Source organism: Salmo salar, chromosome 14, assembly GCF_965601325.2.
Source record: "Salmo salar chromosome 14, fSalSal1, whole genome shotgun sequence".
Classification (NCBI taxonomy): domain Eukaryota; kingdom Metazoa; phylum Chordata; class Actinopteri; order Salmoniformes; family Salmonidae; genus Salmo; species Salmo salar.
In genome coordinates, this window is record NC_138304.1 from 47,992,501 (window position 1) to 48,016,212 (window position 23,712).

General features: G+C 47.3%; 1 protein-coding gene across 8 annotated transcripts in view; it reads left to right on the forward strand.

The window, feature by feature from the left end:
• LOC106569653 (receptor-type tyrosine-protein phosphatase F) overlaps positions 1–23,712 on the forward strand; it is a 470,260-nt gene that overhangs the window by 98,172 nt on the left and 348,376 nt on the right. For 3 of the 8 annotated variants that reach the window (XM_082961020.1, XM_045694466.2, XM_082961022.1), the window contains exon 1: positions 11,864–12,294. The gene's annotated coding sequence lies outside the window, so the exon portion shown is untranslated. Of the gene's footprint in view, positions 1–161; positions 319–11,863; positions 12,295–23,712 lie in introns of those variants that run through there. The other 5 variants (XM_045694473.2, XM_082961021.1, XM_045694474.2 and 2 more) reach the window with 2 other exon arrangements.

The window sequence follows — 23,712 nt, forward strand, 5'->3', positions numbered from 1 at the left end:
TGTGTGTGTCTGAGACAGAACAGGTGCTAGCCAGCTGTGTTAATGATAATGCAGGGTGTCAGCTCCACCCTGTTGTTAACTAGAGGTGTAAACACGGGGTAGCAGGTCTTTAACACAACTGCTGTGTTTTGTACTCATTCAGCTGCCATTGTGGTTTTCAGGTCTCTAGACCCCACCTCAACACCTCAACAGCTCAACACCTCAACACTTCAACACCGTACGGCTGCAGAGGCCAAGCCCCCTCAAGGCCTCTTTTGGACTGCCATGTTTTGAGTGACGTGTTGTTTCCAATCGCGTTGAATCACCCTCTGTTTTCAGGTAACTGTGAACACGTTTTTATCCACTCAGATATCATTCCCATAAGATCAGACATGTTCATTCATGAAGCTGTAGACCTGTTCTGAATGAGTCACATCCTTCCACCGTCATCCCTCTCTTCCTTTCACCGTCATCCCTCTCTTCCTTTCACCGTCATCCCTCTTCCTTCCACCGTCATCCCTCTCTTCCTTTTACCGTCATCCCTCTTCCTTCCACTGTCATCCCTCTCTTCCTTCCACCGTCATCCCTCTCTTCCTTCCACCGTCATCCCTCTCTTCCTTCCACCATCATCCCTCTCTTCCTTTCAACCAGCTGGCATGGTCACCCCTGTAATGAGCCATTCAAATATGCTGTATCCTTACTGTGTCTCCGGCTGTGTCTCCTGCTGTGTCTCCTACTGTGTCTCCTGCTGTGTCTCCTGCTATGTCTCCTGCCGTGTCTCCTGCTGTGTCTCCTACTGTGTCTCCTACTGTGTCTCCTGCTGTGTCTCTTACTGTGTCTCCTGCTGTGTTGACTACTGTGTCTCCTGCTGTGTCTCCTGCTGTGTCTCCTGCTGTGTCTCCTGCTATGTCTCCTGCCGTGTCTCCTGCTGTGTCTCCTACTGTGTCTCCTACTGTGTCTCCTGCTGTGTCTCTTACTGTGTCTCCTGCTGTGTTGACTACTGTGTCTCCTGCTGTGATGACTACTGTGTCTCCTGCTGTGTCTCCTGCTGTGTCTCCTGCTGTGTCTCCTACTGTGTCTCCTACTGTGATGACTACTGTGTCTCCTACTGTGTTGACTACTGTGTCTCCTACTGTGTCTCCTACTGTGTCTCCTGCTGTGTCTCCTGCTGTGTTGACTACTGTGTATCCTACTGTGTCTCCTGCTGTGTTGACTACTGTGTCTCCTGCTGTGATGACTACTGTGTCTCCTACTGTGTCCCCTACTGTGTCTCCTGCTGTGTCTCCTGCTGTGTCTCCTGCTGTGTTGACTACTGTGTATCCTACTGTGTCTCCTGCTGTGTTGACTACTGTGTCTCCTGCTGTGATGACTACTGTGTCTCCTGCTGTGTCTCCTACTGTGTCTCCTGCTGTGTCTCCTGCTGTGTCTCCTACTGTGTTGACTACTGTGTCTCCTGCTGTGTTGACTACTGAGTCTCCTGCTGTGTTGACTACTGTGTCTCCTACTGTGTCTCCTGCTGTGTCTCCTGCTGTGTTGACTACTGTGTATCCTACTGTGTCTCTTGCTGTGATGACTACTGTGTCTCCTGCTGTGTCTCCTACTGTGTCTCCTGCTGTGTCTCCTACTGTGTCTCCTGCTGTGTTGACTACTGTGTCTCCTGCTGTGTCTCCTGCTGTATCTCCTGCTGTGTCTCCTACCTGGTCTCCTGCTGTGTCTCCTACTGTGTCTCCTGCTGTGTCTCCTGCTGTGTCTCCTGCCGTGTCTCCTGCTGTGTCTCCTACTGTGTCTCCTACTGTGTCTCCTGCTGTGTCTCCTGCTGTGTCTCGTACTGTGTCTCCTGCTGTGTCTCCTGCTGTGTCTCCTACTGTGTCTCCTGCTGTGTTGACTACTGTGTCTCCTACAGTGTTGACTACTGTGTCTCCTGCTGTGTCTCCTGCTGTGTCTCCTGCTGTGTCTCCTACTGTGTCTCCTGCTGTGTCTCCTGCTGTGTCTCCTACTGTGTCTCCTGCTGTGTCTCCTGCTGTGTCTCCTGCCGTGTCTCCTGCTGTGTCTCCTACTGTGTCTCCTACTGTGTCTCCTGCTGTGTCTCCTGCTGTGTCTCCTACTGTGTCTCCTGCTGTGTCTCCTGCTGTGTCTCCTACTGTGTCTCCTGCTGTGTTGACTACTGTGTCTCCTACTGTGTTGACTACTGTGTCTCCTGCTGTGTCTCCTGCTGTGTCTCCTGCTGTGTTAACTACTGTGTCTCCTGCTGTGTTGACTACTGTGTCTCCTACTGTGTCTTCTACTGTGTCTCCTGCTGTGTCTCCTACTGTGTTGACTACTGTGTCTCCTGCTGTGTATCCTGCTGTGTTAACTACTGTGTCTCCTGCTGTGTTGACTACTGTGTCTCCTGCTGTGTTGACTACTGTGTCTCCTACTGTATTGACTACTGTGTCTCCTACTGTGTCTCCTGCTGTGTTGACTACTGTGTCTCCTACTGTGTCTCCTATTGTGTCTCCTGCTGTGTCTCCTGCTGTGTTGACTACTGTGTCTCCTGCTGTGTCTCCTGCTGTGATGACTACTGTGTCTCCTGCTGTGTTGACTACTGTGTCTCCTGCTGTGTCTCCTGCTGTGTCTCCTACTGTGTCTGCCTGCTGTGTCTCCTGCTGTGTCTCCTGCTGTGTTGACTACTGTGTCTCCTGCTGTGTTGACTACTGTGTCTCCTGCTGTGTCTCCTACTGTGTTGACTACTGTATCTCCTGCTGTGTCTCCTGCTGTGTTAACTACTGTGTCTCCTGCTGTGTTGACTACTGTGTCTCCTGCTGTGTCTCCTGCTGTGTTGACTACTGTGTCTCCTGCTGTGTCTCCTACTGTGTTGACTACTGTATCTCCTGCTGTGTCTCCTGCTGTGTTAACTACTGTGTCTCCTGCTGTGTTGACTACTGTGTCTCCTGCTGTGTCTCCTGCTGTGTTGACTACTGTGTATCCTACTGTGTTGACTACTGTGTTGACTACTGTGTCTCCTGCTGTGTTGACTACTGTGTCTCCTACTGTATTGACTACTGTGTCTCCTACTGTGTCTCCTGCTGTGTTGACTACTGTGTCTCCTACTGTGTCTCCTACTGTGTCTCCTACTGTGTCTCCTGCTGTGTCTCCTGCTGTGTTGACTACTGTGTATCCTACTGTGTCTCCTGCTGTGATGACTACTGTGTCTCCTACTGTGTTGACTACTGTGTCTCCTACTGTGTCTCCTGCTGTGTCTCCTACTGTGTCTCCTGCTGTGTCTCCTACTGTGTTGACTACTGTGTCTCCTGCTGTGTTGACTACTGAGTCTCCTGCTGTGTTGACTACTGTGTCTCCTACTGTGTCTCCTACTGTGTCTCCTGCTGTGTCTCCTGCTGTGTTGACTACTGTGTATCCTACTGTGTCTCCTGCTGTGTTGACTACTGTGTCTCCTGCTGTGATGACTACTGTGTCTCCTACTGTGTCCCCTACTGTGTCTCCTGCTGTGTCTCCTACTGTGTCTCCTGCTGTGTTGACTACTGTGTATCCTACTGTGTCTCCTGCTGTGTTGACTACTGTGTCTCCTGCTGTGATGACTACTGTGTCTCCTGCTGTGTCTCCTACTGTGTCTCCTGCTGTGTCTCCTGCTGTGTCTCCTACTGTGTTGACTACTGTGTCTCCTGCTGTGTTGACTACTGAGTCTCCTGCTGTGTTGACTACTGTGTCTCCTACTGTGTCTCCTGCTGTGTCTCCTGCTGTGTTGACTACTGTGTATCCTACTGTGTCTCTTGCTGTGATGACTACTGTGTCTCCTGCTGTGTCTCCTACTGTGTCTCCTACTGTGTCTCCTGCTGTGTCTCCTACTGTGTCTCCTGCTGTGTTGACTACTGTGTCTCCTGCTGTGTCTCCTGCTGTATCTCCTGCTGTGTCTCCTACCTGGTCTCCTGCTGTGTCTCCTACTGTGTCTCCTGCTGTGTCTCCTGCCGTGTCTCCTGCTGTGTCTCCTACTGTGTCTCCTACTGTGTCTCCTGCTGTGTCTCCTGCTGTGTCTCCTACTGTGTCTCCTGCTGTGTCTCCTGCTGTGTCTCCTACTGTGTCTCCTGCTGTGTTGACTACTGTGTCTCCTACAGTGTTGACTACTGTGTCTCCTGCTGTGTCTCCTGCTGTGTCTCCTGCTGTGTTAACTACTGTGTCTCCTGCTGTGTTGACTACTGTGTCTCCTACTGTGTCTCCTACTGTGTCTCCTGCTGTGTCTCCTACTGTGTTGACTACTGTGTCTCCTGCTGTGTATCCTGCTGTGTTAACTACTGTGTCTCCTGCTGTGTTGACTACTGTGTCTCCTGCTGTGTCTCCTACTGTGTTGACTACTGTATCTCCTGCTGTGTCTCCTGCTGTGTTAACTACTGTGTCTCCTGCTGTGTTGACTACTGTGTCTCCTGCTGTGTCTCCTGCTGTGTTGACTACTGTGTATCCTACTGTGTTGACTACTGTGTTGACTACTGTGTCTCCTGCTGTGTTGACTACTGTGTCTCCTACTGTATTGACTACTGTGTCTCCTACTGTGTCTCCTGCTGTGTCTCCTGCTGTGTTGACTACTGTGTATCCTACTGTGTCTCCTGCTGTGATGACTACTGTGTCTCCTACTGTGTTGACTACTGTGTCTCCTACTGTGTCTCCTGCTGTGTCTCCTACTGTGTCTCCTGCTGTGTCTCCTGCTGTGTCTCCTACTGTGTTGACTACTGTGTCTCCTGCTGTGTTGACTACTGAGTCTCCTGCTGTGTTGACTACTGTGTCTCCTACTGTGTCTCCTACTGTGTCTCCTGCTGTGTCTCCTGCTGTGTTGACTACTGTGTCTCCTGCTGTGATGACTACTGTGTCTCCTGCTGTGTCTCCTACTGTGTCTCCTGCTGTGTTGACTACTGTGTATCCTACTGTGTCTCCTGCTGTGTTGACTACTGTGTCTCCTGCTGTGATGACTACTGTGTCTCCTGCTGTGTCTCCTACTGTGTCTCCTGCTGTGTCTCCTGCTGTGTCTCCTACTGTGTATCCTACTGTGTCTCCTGCTGTGTTGACTACTCTGTCTCCTGCTGTTTTGACTTCTGTGTCCTACTGTGTCTCCTGCTGTGTCTCCTGCTGTGTCTCCTGCTGTGTTGACTACTGTGTATCCTACTGTGTCTCCTACTGTGTTGACTACTGTGTATCCTGCTGTGTTGACTACTGTGTCTCCTACTGTGTCTCCTACTGTGTCTCCAACTGTGTATCCTACTGTGTTGACTACTGTGTCTCCTACTGTGTCTCCTGCTGTGTCTCCTGCTGTGTTGACTACTGTGTCTCCTGCTGTGTATCCTGCTGTGTTGACTGCTGTGTCTCCTGCTGTGTTAACTACTGTGTCTCCTGCTGTGTTGACTACTGTGTCTCCTGCTGTGTCTCCTGCTGTGTTGACTACTGTGTCTCCTGCTGTGTATCCTGCTGTGTTGACTACTGTGTCTCCTACTGTGTCTCCTGCTGTGTCTCCTGCTGTGTTGACTACTGTCTCCTGCTGTGTTGACTACTGTGTCTCCTACTGTGTCTCCTACTGTGTCTCCTGCTGTGTCTCCTACTGTGTTGACTACTGTGTCTCCTGCTGTGTATCCTGCTGTGTTAACTACTGTGTCTCCTGCTGTGTTGACTACTGTGTCTCCTGCTGTGTCTCCTACTGTGTTGACTACTGTATCTCCTGCTGTGTCTCCTACTGTGTCTCCTGCTGTGTCTCCTGCTGTGTTGACTACTGTGTATCCTACTGTGTCTCCTGCTGTGATGACTACTGTGTCTCCTGCTGTGTTGACTACTGTGTCTCCTACTGTGTCTCCTGCTGTGTCTCCTACTGTGTCTCCTGCTGTGTCTCCTGCTGTGTCTCCGACTGTGTTGACTACTGTGTCTCCTGCTGTGTTGACTACTGAGTCTCCTGCTGTGTTGACTACTGTGTCTCCTACTGTGTCTCCTACTGTGTCTCCTGCTGTGTCTCCTGCTGTGTTGACTACTGTGTCTCCTGCTGTGATGACTACTGTGTCTCCTGCTGTGTCTCCTACTGTGTCTCCTGCTGTGTTGACTACTGTGTATCCTACTGTGTCTCCTGCTGTGTTGACTACTGTGTCTCCTGCTGTGATGACTACTGTGTCTCCTGCTGTGTCTCCTACTGTGTCTCCTGCTGTGTCTCCTGCTGTGTCTCCTACTGTGTATCCTACTGTGTCTCCTGCTGTGTTGACTACTCTGTCTCCTGCTGTTTTGACTTCTGTGTCCTACTGTGTCTCCTGCTGTGTCTCCTGCTGTGTCTCCTGCTGTGTTGACTACTGTGTATCCTACTGTGTCTCCTACTGTGTTGACTACTGTGTATCCTGCTGTGTTGACTACTGTGTCTCCTACTGTGTCTCCAACTGTGTTAACTACTGTGTATCCTACTGTGTTGACTACTGTGTCTCCTACTGTGTCTCCTGCTGTGTCTCCTGCTGTGTTGACTACTGTGTCTCCTGCTGTGTATCCTGCTGTGTTGACTGCTGTGTCTCCTGCTGTGTTAACTACTGTGTCTCCTGCTGTGTTGACTACTGTGTCTCCTGCTGTGTCTCCTGCTGTGTTGACTACTGTGTCTCCTGCTGTGTATCCTGCTGTGTTGACTACTGTGTCTCCTACTGTGTCTCCTGCTGTGTCTCCTGCTGTGTTGACTACTGTGTCCTGCTGTGTTGACTGCTGTGTCTCCTACTGTGTCTCCTACTGTGTTGACTTCTGTGTCTCCTACTGTGTCTCCTGCTGTGTCTCCTGCTGTGTCTCCTACTGTGTTGACTACTGTGTCTCCTGCAGTGTTGACTACTGTGTCTCCTGCAGTGTTGACTACTGTGTCTCCTGCAGTGTTGACTACTGTGTCTCCTGCTGTGTCTCCTGCTGTGTTGACTACTGTGTTGATTACTGTGTTGACAAAAAGTCTAACCAAATCAAATGTTATTGGTCACATACACATATTTACCAGATGTTATTGTGGGTGTAGTGAAATGCTTGTGTTCCTAGCTCCAACAGTGCAGTAGTATCTAACAATACACAACAATACACACAAATCTAAATTAAAGAATGCTATTAAGAAATTTATTAATATTAGATTGAGCAATGTCGGAGTGGCATTGACTAAAATACAGTAGAATATAATGCAGTATATATATCAAAACTATGAAATAACACATATGTAATAATGTAGTAACCAAAAAAGTGTTAAACAAATTAAACTGTATTTTTCCAAAAGTATGCAAAGCTGCCATCAAGGCAAAGGTTGGCTACTTTGAAGAATCTCAAATATAAAATCAATTTTGATTTGTTTAACACTTTTTTGGTTACTACATGATTCCATATGTGTTATTTCATAGTTTTGATGTCTTCACTATTATTCTACAATGTAGAAAATAGTAAAAATAAAGAAAAACCCTTGAATGAGTAGGTGTGTCCAAACTATTGACTGGTCCTGTAAATATGAGATGAGTAAAGCAGTATGTAAACATGATTAAAGTGACTAGTGTTCTATCATTAAAGTGGCCAGTGATTCCATGTCTATGTATATAGGGCAGCAGTCTCTAAGGTGCGAAACCTGGTGGAAGCCGGCTAGTGATCGCTATATAACAGTCTTTTTTTATTAAATGTTTTTATCTCACCTTTATTTAACCAGGTAGGCTAGTTGAGAACAAGTTCTCATTTACAACTGTGACCTGGCCAAGATAAACAGTCTAATGGCCATGAGATAGAAGCTGTTTTTCAGGTGCAGGGTTGAGTAACCTGGTTAGTGATGGCTATTTAACAGTCTGATGGCCTTGAGATAGAAGCTGTTTTTCAGTCTCTCGGTCCCCGCTTGGATACACCTGTACTGACCTCGCCTTCTGGATTATAGCAGGGTGAACAGGCAGTGGCTCAGGTGGTTGATGTCCTTGATGATCTTTTTGGCCTTCCTGTGACATCGGGTGCTGTAGGTGTCCTGGAGGGCAGGTAGTTTGCCCCCGGTGATGCGTTGGCCAGACCGAACCACCCTCTGGAGAGCCCTGCAGTTGTGGGCGGAGCAGTTGCCGTACCAGGCGGTGATAGTAGCTCAACAGGATGCTGTCAATTGTGCATCTGTAAAAGCTTGTGAGGGTTTTAGGGGCCAAGCCAAATTAGTATTTTTGTTTATTTTGCTGTTGCGCCTTCTTCACCACACTGTCTGTGTGGGTGGACCATTTCAGATTGCCAGTGATGTGTACACCAAGGAACTTGAAACTTTCCTCCTTCTCCACTACTGTCCCATCGATGTAGATAGGGTGGGTGCTCCCTCTGCTGTTTCCTGAAGTCCATGATCAGCTCCTTTGTTTTGTTGACTTTGGGTGAGAGGTCTCGTCATTTTTGGTAATCAAGCCCACTACTGTTGTGTCGTCTGTAAACTTGATGATTGAGTTGGAGGTGTGCATGGCCACGCAGTCATGGGTGAACAGGGAGTACAGGAGGGGGCTGAGCATACACCCTTGTGGGGCCCCAGTGTTGAGGATCAGCGAAGTGGAGGTGTTGTTTCCTACCTTCACCACCTGGGGGCGGCCCATCAGGAAGTCCAGGACCCAGTTGCACAGGGCGGTGTTCAGACCCAGGGCCTCGAGCTTAATGACGAGCTTGGAGGGTACTATGGTGTTGAATGCTGAGCTATAGACAATGAAAAACATTCTTACATCGATATTCCTTTTGTCCAGATGGGTTAGGGCAGTGTGCAGTGAGATGAGGATTGGGTCGTCTGTGGATCTATTGGGGCGGTAAGGAAATTGAAGTGGGTCTAGGGTGGCCAGTAAGGTAGAGGTGATATGGTCCTTGACTAGTCTCTCAAAGCACTTCATGATGACAGAGCTGAGTGCTGTGGGGCGATAGTCATTTAGTTCAGTTACCTTTGCCTTCTTGGGTACAGGAACAATGGTTGACATTTTGAAACAAGTGGGGACAGCAGACTGTGATAGGGAGAGATTGAATATGTCCTTAAACACTCCAACCAGCTGGTCTGCGCATGCTCTGAGGACGCGGCTAGGAATGTCGTCTGGGCCGGCAGCCTTGGGGTTAACACGCTTAAATGTCTTACTCACGTCAGCCACAGAGAAGGAGAGCCCACAGTCCTTTTTAGCTGGTCCAAGGTGGCACTGTATTATCCTGAAAGCGAGCAAAGAAGATGTTTAGCTTGTCTGGAAGCAAGACGTCGGTGTCCACGACGTGGCTGGTTTTCCCTTTGTAATCCGTGATTGTCTGTAGATCCTGCCACATACGTCTCGTGTCTGAGCCGTTGAATTGCGACTACACTTTGTCTCTGTACTGACGTTTTGCCTGTTTGATTGCCTTACGGCGGGAATAACTACACTGTTTGTATTCGGGCGTATTCCCAGTCACCTTGCCATGGTTAAATGCCGGTGTTCGTGCTTTCAGTTTTGCACGTATGCTGTCATCTATCCACGGTTTCTATCCACACTTCCTGATTAACTCAGTCACCGTATCCGTGTATTCGTGGATGTTATTCTCAGAAGCTACCCGGAACATATCCCAGTCCTCGTGATCAAAACAATCTTGAAGCATGGATTCCGATTGGTCAGACCAACGTTGAATAGACCTTGGAATGGGTACTTCCTGTTTGAGTTCCTGCCTATAGGAAGGCAGGAGCAAAATGGAGTCGTGATCAGATTTGCCGAAGGGAGGGCGGGGGAGGGCCTTGTAGGCATTTCTAAAAGTCGAGGAGCAGTGGTCCAATGTTTTACCAGAGAGAGTGTTACAGTCAATGTGTTGAACTTCGCTAGTGTTTTCCTCAAATTTGCTTTGTTAAAATCCTCAGCTACAAGAAATGCGGCCTCAGTATATGTCGTTTCCAGATGTTCTTATCTACTCTGAGAAGAGATTCTGGAGTTGCGCAACAAATTGTGTGTCTGTGTGTGTGGGTGTGTGTGTGTGTGTGTGTGTGTGTGTGTGTGTGTGTGTGTGTGTGTGTGTGTGTGTGTGTGTGTGTGTGTGTGTGTGTGTGTGTGTGTGTGGTGTGTGTGTGCGCTGCTGCTTGGCACATAGAGAAGCCATGTGAAATCACTGAGACTGCTAGCTAGCTCTACTAACGGGTTCTCTCTCTCTCTGTGTGTTTGTGTGTGTGTGTGGGGGGGTGCGGGGTTGGGGATTGTCAGCCTCTGAATTCACTGAAGGGAGGAGAAGTTGTCAACCTTTGAAATGTATTGAAAGGATTGGGGGATGGGCGGTGTGGGTGTTATATGTAATAAATTCCCAGACTTCACTGGGGGTGTTTCCCAAGTCCCCCTGGGGGGAAGGTGCAGTAGATTGAGTGGGACACTGTTTCTAGTTTGAGCTTCAAATATAGAATACCAGATTTACAGTGGAAATCTGACAACGGAAAAATCCGACTTGGGGTCACACTGCTCCCAACTCTAATTTCACATGTAAGTGACGGTACTTAATTAGGCCGTGTCAACGCAACATATATGACCTTGAGACTGCACCGATCTTGACAGATGAACAATTCTTGTCTGAGGCAGGCAAGGTCTTCAGTCTCACAGACTCCCTAGTGGGTAATTCCATGGTAAAGTCAACCTGAGTGTGAAAAAACTAAATAGCTGATTTCCTAATTAAATGACTTTCATATTTACCATGGATGTGTGTATTTTGAAGTCCAGACTACAGTTGGCGTTTATATTTTCCAAATGTAATGTTATTGTCACTACGACGTATATAATGTATAACATTCATCAACCTGGAATGACCCTAGTCTATTTGGGTGAAGGATGGTCAGACCTTCCTAGACAACACTGACCTCTTTCTATAGGAAGGGGCGGCAGGTAGCCTAGTGGTATTGGGCCAGTAACCCAAAAGGTTGCTAGCTCGAATCCCTGAACTGACAAGATAAAAATCTGTCGTTCTGCCCCTGAACAAGGCAGTTAACTCACTGTTCCAAGGCTGTCATTGTAAATAAGAATTTGTTCTTAACTGACTTGCCAAGTTAAAATAAAGGTAAATGTAAAAAACGAAGCTTTCTAAAGGAAAACAGCCTGCCAGGAGTTTACACAGGGTCCACATTAACATAGTAGGAGTGCTGATCAAAGATCAGTTTTGCCATTTAGATTATAATGAATCTGGTTATTTTGGACAGGGACGACCTGGTTCTAGATCAGCACTTTTACTCTGGAATTATTTAGTGGATCCAGTCCCAGGTCTGGTTAGCAGCCGGTCTCTCCTCTTGACTGAAGCCAGTGTGAGAGAGATTCCATAGAGCCTGATATATCTGGTGTGAGCGTTCCTTCTTTCTTTGTTGTTGTTGTTGTTTAAACAGACAACAGGCCTAGCTCTCCACAATACCCTGAAGGCACAGGTCATGGAGTATTGTACATATCCGTGCTTCTTATTGCAATGTATTACATTGTCATAAATCCCACAAAACATTCCAGAACATCTGCTCTGAATGAATAGCTTCCTTGGCTAGGAGAAATCTGAGCGGAGGGAGAGAGGTAGAATAGAACAGGGTTTTGTATCTATCTTTCTATGCAAACTTAACATTCTGCTAATACTTGCTCTGCTGTGCTGCTTGAAGAATTAGCATTTTGTTTCTTTTTTTTCTGTCTTGTTGCTTTTTTGATTCCTCTCTGGTTTCAGTCAGAGAGTTAGCAATTACCTGGTTACCGGAAATCCTCTCCATATCTGTAAAAACACACATACCGCCAACCTTTTATGTTGGGCACAGGTAAACTCCAACAGGTAAACTCCAACCGACTCTCTTGTTGTTCAGAGTTCAGGAAGCCAATCCATCTCATGGCCCCTCCCTCTTCCCAGTGAAATCTGACACCCTATGACATCACAGGTTTAGCTTAGCAGGTTGGACCTTGGCTCCTCCCTGGCTGTGTGTGAACACAGCTCAGTGTGTGATCAACCTTTGGTGCTGAAGGGTCTCTCTGCAAACTACTATAGACGAGAGAGAGAGAGAGAGAGAGAGAGAGAGAGAGAGAGAGAGAGAGAGAGAGAGAGAGAGAGGGAGAGAGAGAGAGAGAGAGAGAGAGAAGGAGAGAGAGAGAGAGAGAGAAGGAGAGAGAGAAGGAGAGAGAGAGAGAGAAGGAGAGAGAGAAGGAGAGAGAGAGAGCATTTTCTTCAGCTGTGTGAACTGTTAGTTGTGGATTAGCTAAGCAGGGAGAAGAGCAACTTGAGTTCTATAAGGATTCTCTTAATGTTCCCTGGATTCTGGAGGATTTGGATATTTTGGTAGAACATTCTTGGAACTAACTACCAAAAGAAGGTTTCTCACCGGAATAAAAAAATATATATATTTCATAGATCTAGGTAAGTGACATTTTTAAATGTTTATGTTGTAAAACATGGTAATGGTAACTAAGACTTAGACTTTGGACATGCAAATTAGTAGTCTACTTCAGTCCCCCCCCCTGTCAGCACAGGTGTCAATTCGAGAAAAAGAAAATAGGAAGAAAAAGAAAAATCCCCCGCAAAAAGATCCTTGTTAACTTGGCTCCTAAAAGAACTAGGGTGATGTGATCCTCTTCTTCACTACTGAGGTATTTTCTCTCTCTTCTTTTGTGGTCTTTTTCTTTTGTCCTTGTTCACTCTTGCTTGTTAAGCCAAAACAATAGTTTAGCCTTCTCTTGGCTCAGCTCTATTGGTCGCCTCTCTGGTAAACGACCCTGTCTGCTGCAAGCCCTCCCCTGTTTTTTTGAACAGGACTTTGAATAGCGTGTTCGTGGTGTGTCCCCTAGCTACCGCTGTTAAGGTGAGGCACCCGCGGAGTCTACAGCAGCGCTACTTTCAGGCCCAATAACCTGTTTTTCCAGTTGTCCTTCGTTGCGTCCCTAATGGCGCCGTGTTCTACGGCGCATAGGGCACTGGTCGAAAGAAGTGTACTACGTTGGGAATAGGGCGCCTTTTGGAACGCAGGCTTTGTTTCAGCAACAATAATTTCAGTTAAAAAGAGCAGCTGTGGTTCTGAGCTGCTGTGGTTCTGATCTACTGAGGTTCTGAGCTGCTGAGGTGCTGAGCTACTGAGGTTCTGAGCTACTGAGGTTCTAAGCTACTGTGGTTCTGAGGTACTGAGGTTCTGAGCTGCTGAGGTTCTGAGCTACTGAGGTTCTGAGCTACTGAGGTTCTAAGCTACTGTGGTTCTGAGGTACTGAGGCTCTGAGCTGCTGAGGTTCTGAGCTGCTGAGGTTCTGAGCTACTGTGGTTCTGAGCTGCTGAGGTTCTGAGCTGCTGAGGTTCTGAGCTGCTGTGGTTCTGAGCTACTGAGGTTCTGAGCTGCTGAGGTTCTGAGCTACTGTGGTTCTGAGCTGCTGAGGTTCTGAGCTGCTGAGGTTGGCATTATGAGGTCCCCTAGTAGGGGAAGGGAAGACTGTTTCCTGGAGTTTGAAAAACAGAGCCAATTCAAGGCTTTTGAAAGCTTTAAAACGGTTAATGGTTTAGGCCAGGCACAGTGTTTTCATTTAAAATGTAGGCTTAGCCCACATGATTATCCGGGACAGGTTAGCGTTGTCCAAGGGTAAGGCTGGTTAAATAGTGTGTGTTAGTTTTAGGTGTGAGTGTTCAATGGAAATCAGTCTTTTTTTTCAACCAGCTTTGGCCTATATTGTTGGGCTTTTTGAGCTTGTTCTCTGTAGAATCTTTAGCAGAGTAATGAAATAGCCTAGCAGATATGTTGGTGGATTTCTTTCTCTTTACATTGTGTTTTATTTATTTTACTTGAACCTTTTATTTAACTAAGGCAAGTCAGTTAAGAACAAGTTCTTATTTACAATGACGGCCTACCCTGGTCAAACCCTAACCCGGACGACGCTGGGCAAATTGTGCGCCGACCTATGGGGCTCCCAATCACGGCCGGTTGTGATACAGCCTGGAATCGAACCAGGGTCTGTAGTGACGCCTCGAGCACTGAGATGCAGTGCCTTCGAGAGGGGTTTCTTGAGTAATCAGGAATCCCCCGCCAACAATTAGGCCTATTTGATATGAAACATTTATATGTATGCCTATGTTATAAAACAATTTCTCAATAGCGTGTTTATAGCATTAGCTTAGCAGAGTAATGGCAGCAGGTGTTGCTCAATATAAGCTTGTTGCTCAACACTGGGCAGTGTGTCACGGACGGAATGAAAAGAGAGAGAAAAAAATACCAAATATCCTTTTAGCAGCTTGTCCTGTTCCACCAGAGCTGTCTTAAGCTCTCAGGGCACACTGTGTAAAGACAACATGTCTGTCTTGCTTTGTTTGGCATGAAAAGACCACATTTCCCCATGGGGTGTTCTCCCTCCCAGTCAGAGAGAACTGAACGCCTCCTCTGTCCTCCTGGCCTGGCCAAATCAGGGTCTGTATTCACAAAACGTTACGGGGTAGAATCTAGGATCCGTTTTTCTTTTATATCACTACATGTGATTCCTAATCTGAGACACTGTAAATGCAGGACAAGAACCTCACTCTCACTTCTCTTAGTTAATCATTCACTAACCACAAACCTGTGGACTAGCCTGTTGGAACCCCTGGGCGGGGAAACAGAAACACAGGAATGTGAGAATGACAATGTGTTGTGTGAGCGACTTACAGGAACACTTAGGGTTTAGTGCTCCGCTCAAGGGCACATAAGTCTGCTCTGGGATTCGAACCAGCGACCTTTCGGTTACTGTAAGCATTTCACTGTTGTATTTGTCACATGTGACAAAAACAATTTGATTTGGTCCAACACTACTAGTAACCAGCTACCTGCTGACCGATTTCTTCTCTTATCCTCTTATCCTGACTTCTTTGTATCGCTCTCCTCACCACCACTGTATTCCATGTTTACGACCCAGTCTCAGCCACGCTGCTGTGGGGTGGTTATAGAGTCCATGGTCTGACCGTTAGTTGGCTCTGAGAAAATAACTTGGTCGGCTCAGGGGAAATAACTCGGTCGGCTCAGGGGAAATAACTCGGTCGGCTCAGGGGAAATAACTCGGTCGGCTCAGGGGAAATAACTTGGTCGGCTCAGGGGAAATAACTCGGTCGGCTCAGGGGAAATAACTTGGTTGCTCAGGGGAAAGAACTTGGTCGGCTCAGGGGAAATAATTTGGTCGGCTCAGGGGAAAGAACTTGGTCGGCTCAGGGGAAATAACTTGGTCGGTTCAGGTGAAATAACTCGGGCGGCTCAGGGGAAATAACTCGGTCGGCTCAGGGGAAGTAACTTGGTCGGTTCAGGTGAAATAACTTGGTCGGCTCAGGGGAAATAACTTGGTTGGCTCAGGGGAAATAACTTGGTCGGTTCAGGTGAAATAACTTGGTCGGTTCAGGGGAAATAACTCGGTCGGCTCAGGGGAAGTAACTTGGTCGGTTCAGGTGAAATAACTTGGTCGGCTCAGGGGAAATAACTTGGTCGGTTCAGGTGAAATAACTTGGTCGGTTCAGGGAAAATAACTTTTGACTGTCCCAAATCCCACCTTATTCCTGACATAGTGCACTACTTTTGACCAGAGCGCTATGGGCCCTAGGGCTTGTCAGAGAGGAGGAAGTGATCTGTCATCTTTTGTTGATGTGAATGGCAGGGGGAGGGGCTTGGTGTGTGTGTACATAGGAAGGAGCACACAGCGCAGAAGGAGCGATGGAGATGAGACTACTAAAACAACAAGAGACCAAGCTGACATAAACTCTCATAAAAACAAAACATTGAATCACTTGATACTTTCGATACTGGCATTTAGAATATTAACAAAATAACATGTATTCAAATTAATGAGTTTTTTTTTTTTGCATTTGAGGTTTGGTCCAACAGAATCGCTTATATGGACACCAAAACACATTGAGACATTATTTGACTGTAATAGAGGAGTAGTTAACTTTTGTAGCGATATCCTTTTCATGTCTCAACTCCTCAGATTTGCACGCAGAGCAGACACTACTAAAACGGGAGTAACAATGAACATACCGTGTACCGCTGGCAGCATTTTAGCCAAAGACTGTTATACTAGCTGTCAATAGCTGTGTTTTATAAATGTGCAATAATTATAAATCACAGGAATTGTTTCTCATTTCTCTGAGAAATAAGATAGGTCATTTTGATTTGAACATCTGAACAAAGTGGACAGGCTAGCATGCTGTTCAAACAGTTGGAAACAGACAGAAGGGTGTGTTCATAACTATTAAAACTGTTTTACTTTGTTAGCTAGCATACAGATCCAAGTTGGCTAAAGTTTAAATATAAAGATTAGCTGGCTAATCACTAGGACGTGGGCTTGTTCTTGAGAGATTGTTTATGAGACCTGTGTTCATTTTCTATAATACCTACAATAAGTTAGTCATTATTAGTGAATGTGTATTATGCACGTTTCCAGTTAAATTCGTAACATAAAGTGATATTTTCATAGAGAGACTTGAAAGCCTGATCAGTAATTATTACAATAAAAACTGGTCCAGTTATTAGTGGGTGTTTTGGTTGTGGAAGACTTATATTCAGTCTAGGTAGACCTTCACAATCCCTGAATTCATTAGATTATTGCTGACTGTCTGAAATGCAGTGTGTTTGACCTTTTTAATTGTACAACAAAGTTTATTTAGAGAAAACATTTTAAAAAAGTTTTTAGATATATATCGGAAATCGGCCATAAGTTTGAAAAAATAGAGATATGATTTTTAGGCCATATCACCCAGCCCTTTATTTAACTAGGCAAGTCAGTTAAGAACACATTGTTATTTACAATGACGGCCTAGGAACAGTGAGTTAACTGCCTTGTTCAGGGGTAGAACGACAGATTTTTACCTTGTCAGCTTGGTGATTCGATCTTGCAACCTTTCGGTTACTAGTCCAACGCTCTAACCAGTAGGCTACCTGCCCCCCTACACTCTAACCACTAGGCTACCTGCCGCCCCTACACTCTAACCATTAGGCTTCCTGCCCCCCCCCCGCACACTAACCACAAGGCCACCTGCCGACCCTACACTCTAACCACTAGGCTACCTGCCGACCCTACACTCTAACCACTAGGCTTCCTGCCGACCCTACACTCTAACCACTAGGCTACCTGCCGCCCCTACACTCTAACCACTAGGCTACCTGCCGACCCTACGCTCTCACCACTAGGCTACCTGCCGACCCTAGACTCTAACCACTAGGCTACCTGCCGACCCTAGACTCTAACCACTAGGCTACCTGCCGACCCTACACTCTAACCACTAGGCTACCTGCCGCCCCTACACTCTAACCACTAGGCTACCTGCCACCACTAGGCTACCTGCCGCCCCTACACTCTAACCACTAGGCTACCTGCCGACCCTAGGTTCTAACCACTAGGCTACCTGCCGACCCTACACTCTAACTACTAGGCTACCTGCCGACCCTACACTCTAACCACTAGGCTACTTGCCGACCCTAGACTCTAACCACTAGGCTACCTGCCGCCCCTACGCTCTAACCACTAGGTTACCTGCCGCCCCTACACTCTAACCACTAGGCTACCTGCCGACCCTACGCTCTCACCACTAGGCTACCTGCCGACCCTAGACTCGAACCACTAGGCTACCTGCCGACGCTAGACTCTAACCACTAGGCTACCTGCCGACCCTACGTTCTCACCACTAGGCTACCTGCCGACCCTAGACTCTAACCACTAGGCTACCTGCCGACCCTAGACTCTAACCACTAGGCTACCTGCTGACCCTACACTCTAACCACTAGGCTACCTGCCGCCCCTACACTTTAACCACTAGGCTACCTGCCGCCCCTACACTCTAACGACTAGGCTACCTGCCACCACTAGGCTACCTGCCGCCCCTACACTCTAACTACTAGGCTACCTGCCGAACCTACACTCTAACCACTAGGCTACTTGCCGACCCTACACTCTAACCACTAGGCTACCTGCCGCCGCTACACTCTAACCACTAGGCTACATGCCGACCCTAGACTCTAACCACTAGACTACCTGCCGCCCCTACGCTCTAACCACTAGGCCACCTGCCGACCCTAGACTCTAACCACTAGGCTACCTGCTGACCCTACACTCTAACCACTAGGCTACCTGCCGCCCCTACACTCTAACCACTAGGCTACCTGCCACCACTAGGCTACCTGCCGCCCCTACACTCTAACTACTAGGCTACCTGCCAACCCTATTCTCTAACCACTAGGCTACTTGCCGACCCTAGACTAACCACTAGGCTACCTGCCGCCCCTACGCTCTAACCACTAGGTTACCTCCCGCCCCTCCCCTCTAACCACTAGGTTACCTGCCGCCCCTACACTCTAACCACTAGGCTACCTGCCGACCCTACACTCTAACCACTAGGCTACTTGCCGACCCTAGACTCTAACCACTAGGCTACCTGCCGACCCTACACTCTAACCACTAGGCTACCTGCCGACCCTACACTCTAACCAATAGGCTACCTGCCCACCCTAGGCTCTAACCACTAGGCTACCTGCCGACCCTACGCTCTCACCGCTAGGCTACCTGCCGACCCTACACACTAACCACTAGGCTACCTGCCGACCCTACGCTCTAACCACTAGGCTACCTGTCGACCCTACGCTCTAACCACTAGGCTACCTGCCGCCCCTACACTCTAACCACTAGGCTACCTGCCGACCCTACGCTCTAACCACTAGGCTACCTGCCGCCCCTACGCTCTAACCTCTAGGCTACCTGCCACCCCTACACTCTCACCACTAGGCTACCTGCCGCCCCTACGCTCTAACCACTAGGCTACCTGCCGCCCCTACACACTAACCACTAGGCTACCTGCCGACCCTACACTCTAACCAGTAGGCTACCTGCCGACCCTACACTCTAACCACTAGGCTACCTGCCGACCCTACGCTCGAACTACTAGGCTACCTACCGACCCTACACTCTAACCACTAGGCTACCTGCCGACCCCACACTCTAACCACTAGGCTACCTGCCGCCCCTACACTCTAACCACTAGGCTACCTGCCGACCCTACACTCTAACCACTAGGCTACCTGCCGCCCCTACACTCTAACCACTAGGCTACCTGCCGCCCCTACACTCTAACCACTAGGTTACCTGCCGCCCCTACACTCTAACCACTAGGTTACCTGCCGCCCATACACTCTAACCACTAGGCAACTTGCCGACCCTACACTCTAACCACTAGGCTACCTGCCGACCCTACACTCTAACCACTAGGCTACCTGCCAACCCTACACTCTAACCACTAGGCTACCTGCCAACCCTACACTCTAACCACTAGGCTACCTGCCGACCCTACACTCTAACCACTAGGCTACCTGCCGACCCTACACTCTAACCACTAGGCTACCTGCCGACCCTACACTCTAACCACTAGGCTACCTGCCGACCCTACACTCTAACCACTAGGCTACCTGCCGACCCTACACTCTAACCACTAGGCTACCTGCCGACCCTACACTCTAACCACTAGGCTACCTGCCGACCCTACACTCTAACCACTAGGCTACCTGCCGACCCTACACTCTAACCACTAGGCTACCTGCCGACCCTACACTCTAACCACTAGGCTACCTGCCGACCCTACACTCTAACCACTAGGTTACCTGCCGACCCTACACTCTAACCACTAGGCTACCTGCCGCCCCACCATTTAAGTTGCTGGCTCTGTTGTTTGTTTCTTCTGGTATTTGATTGGTTTATTTGTTCAAACAAACACCCAGTCACTCCTCCTGTGCTTTAGGGCGTTGTCGGGAGATTTTAAGCTGATCCTCTTTTAACTTTTTTTTTGCAATGCTAGGCATACCGACAGTCAAACACACTGGTAACTGTTTCACTTCTGATCCCGTAGCCTTGGTTTCCTAACAACCAGTAAGCGGTTAGTCGGTTGCTCCTCAACATTTTGTTTTTTACAGGACCGACTGAGACTCAAAGACTGGTAGAGAATCTGTTCAGAGCTTTTATCCTTGCATTCTAACATCTCATCTTTTTTTCCCTCTTTGTCTGTTCCAATTCTTTTCATAAATCACTTACTCTGTAGTCCCCGGTGGAACCCCCAAATGTAGTTAACAACAGAAAGGTATGGATTCCTCTGTTGAAACAAGATTTCCCATTAGTGGGTGATTTGGAGGGACGACGGATGGTTTAGTTGACGTTTAGTGTGTGTGTGTGTGTGTGTGCGTGCGTGTGTGTGTAATGGACGTTTAGCACTATAATGGATCGCCTTCGTCTACGTGTCTTGTTCCCAGGCGAGACATAACAGACAGTGCTTACCATCACAGATCAATGTCTGGGACGGCGAACGGGCACATCGTCTCTACATTACGATCGGCATGTGACTGCTGGATACACTCGCAATACAAAACTTCACAACTTTCTTTTGCCAAAGTTATGAGGACACTTGAATTATAAAAGCCGTTGTTTTGCTGCTGCTCTCCACTTCATGTATGTCACTCCAGTGACGCAATACAAAATTCTTAATACAATTTAAGACTGCAAAAAGTTTTTTTTTATGCTTTTCGAAAAAAATGTGTTATTGTCCAAGGAAAGAGTGTCTGGTCTTAGTAGTGTAATCCCCCTCATGATGATTCATCTCTGGGCATTATCTGACAGTCGCTCTGAAGTAGAGCCCTCGGCCCTGGATGTTATGGGAGATGTCAATCAGAGGCCACTGCCTGCATCATCTGACATGACACATCGTCACATGGGCTACTGTCAACCAAGAGACAGATGAGGAGGGGAGAGGAAAGGTGAGGATAGGATAAGTGAGGTGAAGAGATGACGGGCAGAGCTGGTGTTGAGGGATCAGCAGTGTTATGACAGCTCAGTGTCCTGATATACTCTAGTCATTATTAGAGCTCAGTGTCCTGATACACTCTAGTCATTATTAGAGCTCAGTGTCCTGATATACTCCAGTCATTATTAGAGCTCAGTGGCCTGATACACTCTAGTCATTATTAGAGCTCAGTGTCCTGATATACTCTAGTCATTATTAGAGCTCAGTGTCCTGATACACTCTAGTCATTATTAGAGCTCAGTGTCCTGATACACTCTAGTCATTATTAGAGCTCAGTGTCCTGATACACTCTAGTCATTATTAGAGCTCAGTGTCCTGATATACTCTAGTCATTATTAGAGCTCAGTGTCCTGATACACTCTAGTCATTATTAGAGCTCAGTGTCCTGATACACTCTAGTCATTATTAGAGCTCAGTGTCCTGATACACTCTAGTCATTATTAGAGCTCAGTGTCCCGATATACTCTAGTCATTATTAGAGCTCAGTGTCCCGATATACTCTAGTCATTATTAGAGCTCAGTGTCCCGATATACTCTAGTCATTATTAGAGCTCAGTGTCCTGATACACTCTAGTCATTATTAGAGCTCAGTGTCCTGATACACTCTAGTCATTATTAGAGCTCAGTGTCCCGATATACTCTAGTCATTATTAGAGCTCAGTGTCCCGATATACTCTAGTCATTATTAGAGCTCAGTGTCCCGATACACTCTAGTCATTATTAGAGCTCAGTGTCCTGATACACTCTAGTCATTATTAGAGCTCAGTGTCCCGATACACTCTAGTCATTATTAGAGCTCAGTGTCCTGATACACTCTATATAGCGTAGATAACACGGAGAAGTCCAAGGAAAACAGAGTACCTTGTAGTTTCTCATTGCCAATCTCTATGGGGAAGCCTGACTGTGTAGCCTATAGATATGGAATGTGGTTGTGTAGTTTCTCATTGGATCATAATCTTATGCTAATTAGCGTAGTGTTTTTAATTGTTCTGTAATGTTCAGCTCCTCCTCCTTGTTATATGATCCGTATCTATTTATGCCTTATTTCTCTTTTTTTGTAGTAAAGCCTAGGACGTCACCACCGTTTAGCTCTTAAATATATAAATAAATGTTTTACAGCTCTACGGGTGGTTGGCTGCGTGGTCGTCGTGCCGACGGAAGGAGATGAAGCATAAATCCGTTTTGTGGGAAGGGACATTTCCCTGCTCGCCTCGCTAAAACTAATTTCACTTCCAAATCATGCCATTACTCCTCTGCTGATTGAAGCAGCATCCATTTGGAAGAAAATGCTGTGTGTGTGTGTGTGTGTGTGTGTGTGTGTGTGTGTGTGTGTGTGTGTGTGTGTGTGTGTGTGTGTGTGTGTGTGTGTGTGTGTGTGTGTGTGTGTGTGTGTGTGTGTGTGTGTGTGTGTGTGTTTTTGCTACAGTGCCTTCAGAAAGTATTCATACCCCTTGATTTATTCCACATTTTGTTGTGTTACAGCCTGAATTCAAAATAGATTCAAAAAAATTAAATGACACCTATCTACACACAGTACCCCATAATGACCAAGTGAAAACATGTTTTTAGACATTTTTGCAAATGTATTAAAAATGAAATACAGAAATATCTCATTTACGTAAGTATTCACACCCCTGAGTCAGTACTTTATAGAAGCACCTTTGGCAGTGATTACAGCTGTGAGTCTTTCTGGGTAAGTCTCTAAGAGCTTTCCACACCTGGATTGTGCAACATTTGCCCATTATTCTTTTCAAAATTCTTCCACCTTTGTCAAATAGGCTGTTGATCATTGCTAAACCATTTTCAGGTCATTGCCATAGATTTTCAAGTAGATTTAAGTCAAAACTCACTCGGCCACTCAGGAACATTCACTGTCTTCTTGGTAAGCAACTCCAGTGTAGATTTGGCCTTGTGTTTTAGGTAATTGTCCTGCTGAAAGGTGAATTCATCTCCCAGTGTCTGGTGGAAAGCAGACTGAACCAGGTTTTCCTCTAGGATTTTTCCTGTGCTTAGCTCCATTCTGTTTATTTTTTTATCCTGAAAAACTCCCCAGTCCTTAACAATTACAAGCATAACATGATGCAGCCACCATAATGCTTGAAAATATGGAGAGTGGTCCTCAGAGATGTGTTGTATTGGATTTGCCCCAAACATAACACTTTTTATTCAGGGATAAAAAAATGTTTTTTTTTCTGAATACTTTAGTGCCTTGTTGCTACTGGCTAGCAGAGTAGAACACCTGTTTAGGAGAGGTGCTGGCTAGGGGAGTAGAACACCTGTTTAGGAGAGGTGCTGGCTAGCGGAGTAGAACACCTGTTTAGGAGAGGTGCTGGCAGAGTAGAACACCTGTTTAGGAGAGGTGCTGGCTAGCAGAGTAGAACACCTGTTTAGGAGAGGTGCTGGCTAGCAGAGTAGAACACCTGTTTAGGAGAGGTGCTGGCTAGCAGAGTAGAACACCTGTTTAGGAGAGGTGCTGGCTAGCAGAGTAGAACACCTGTTTAGGAGAGGTGCTGGCTAGCAGAGTAGAACACCTGTTTAGGAGAGGTGCTGGGTAGTGAAGGAGACATGTGTCTGTAATCATGGCCAACTATGGTATTCTTTAATTGCTCGCTTTACAAATATCAATAGAACCGGAATGGATTAAAATGGAGGATATTGAAGCAGAGCCACAGATGACCTCTCTCCGTCCTGACCTCTCTCCGTCCTGACCCCTCTCCGTCCTGACCTCCCCGTCCTGACCTCTCCGTACTGACCTCTCCGTACTGACCTCCCTGTCCTGACCTCCCCGTCCTGACCTCTCCGTCCTGACCTCTCCGTCCTGATCTCTCCGTCCTGACCTCTCCGTCCTGAACTCCCTGTCCTGATCTCTCCGTCCTGACCTCTCTGTCCTGAACTCCCTGTCCTTACCTCTCCTCACCACCTCAGGTCCATAACTACAGCGATAGTAATGCTGTGATTAGGTATGGATTGATGGGGTTGGTCTGTGAGCTAGTAAAGGAAAAAGGCTTT